The sequence below is a fragment of the Dinoponera quadriceps genome, unplaced genomic scaffold (assembly GCF_001313825.1).
Source record: "Dinoponera quadriceps isolate SergipeBrazil2010 unplaced genomic scaffold, ASM131382v1 scaffold3386, whole genome shotgun sequence".
Lineage (NCBI taxonomy): Eukaryota > Metazoa > Arthropoda > Insecta > Hymenoptera > Formicidae > Dinoponera > Dinoponera quadriceps.
Window position 1 is genome coordinate 281,476 of NW_014557714.1, and position 1,771 is coordinate 283,246.

The window sequence follows — 1,771 nt, forward strand, 5'->3', positions numbered from 1 at the left end:
TGTTTATCTCGAAATCTCCACGAAGTTATATCTTTACTTCTCGAATCGATAAACATCCAGAGTTACTTCCGGTGGTCGCGGAGAAGAGAAATGTAAAGTCCACTGTACAATAGCGTAAAGTACGCAGTGAGACGTAAGCGGTGAGCTAATTGATCAATTGGATACTTACAGTCCAAGAATAACCCGCGACTGTGGTCGGTCAATTAGCTTACGATTTACGTCTTACCGCAAACTTTACGCTATTGTAGAACGGCTTTAGTGCAAACGGATGAGGCTCCTCCGGGGGCTCTGAGGAGAAGCCGAAAAGTGCCTCGGGACGTTAACACCGGTTCGTCTCTCAATTTCTCCGCGCTGGAAGCTCGTTTCTTCCCAATTATCGAGAAACAGTGTGACTTTATAGACTCGGATCTATTACCGAGACGGCTAATAAATAACGGGTCGCTATTTCAGGATCGAATAGGTTCGCACACACACACAGTGGCCCGGTTTCCCGTCTCTCCTCTCCGCCTTCCTGCCTCTTCTTCGCGCGCCGTTTGTACCTTCCCCTCGGCCTCCGGCCACCCCGGCCGTTCCGCAGCTCCTTCTCTTCATCTTCTCTACCTCCACGGTGTGCTTCCATTGATAAATGGGGAGCAGAAGCTCCAGTTTCTCCCGAAGGAGGCCCCGCGTGGATGGGCATAGCTCACTCTGTATCGGCCCGTGCCATCTTCGGAGTCTTTCTTCTGCCCCTTCGTGGTTCTCCGTTAACGAGGTACGAAAGCGAGGGGGCGGGCTCGAGTTCGAGAACAACGCGAGCATTCTGACGATCGCTCGAATTGGAAACCGCGAGTTCGTTAGTCCATATCGGCTATTCCACAAGGCCCCCAATTAGCCCCGAGTTTAGACGGACGCCGGATTGCGATCGTTATTGTCCGTACGTGGAACAACGCGAGTTCTCAAAGCTGTTTTCATGTAAATCGATTCTTCTGCTCGTGCCGCGTAGAAAAATACTCGAGCGAAGTCGTCGGAAAGTGAATACTTTTAGAAATATTTTACTTTATATTCTGACGCTGATAATTCGTACATTTTCCACAGTTCGTCCGACGTGATGGATTCAAAGTTACCGATCAGGTTGAGCATGGAGATAACGAAAGAGATTCGCGATCCATCTCGGCGATCTCGAAGATCGACGGAAGACTCTTTGACCGGAGCATCTCCACGGGGCGAAGAGCGATCGATCGTAATCCATCGGCGGAAGCTTGCGAGCGTGAAAATGGAAACTCGCTGGGGCGAGTTTTTCGAGGACGTTTTCGCACTCGCGGGTGCGCTCGCGAGCACTCACGCGACTAACGAGCCGTCGAAACGAGAATTTAGTTTAATGGCCGAACGAGCCGGGCTCCGCTGTTCTCGCTTATCCACTTCTCGCGACGTCCTCCTTGCCGTCTCTCTCGGCCTCTCCGTTTACCTCGGCTGCAATTGACACGTACGAATCTGCACGACACGCGAGCGCGGCCCGAGAACGGAGGAACACGAGAAGTACTTTAGCCGATCGTGCGTTTCTTTTGCTTCTGCCGGAATCGAGGAAAGTGTTTGCGCTGCGATGACTCAGCCCGCGTTTCGCTCTCGCGAATCGCAGCATTGGCGGAAGTCCGCGGCGGTGTCTTTATTGCTTTCCGAAGCAATAGTTTCGGCGGAGGGAGAGGGGGAGAGAGACCGGTTCGCCCTCTCTCTCTCTCTCTCTCTCTCCCTCTCTCTTCGCGTGCTGAGCGAATCTATTCGCGTATTTTCCGCC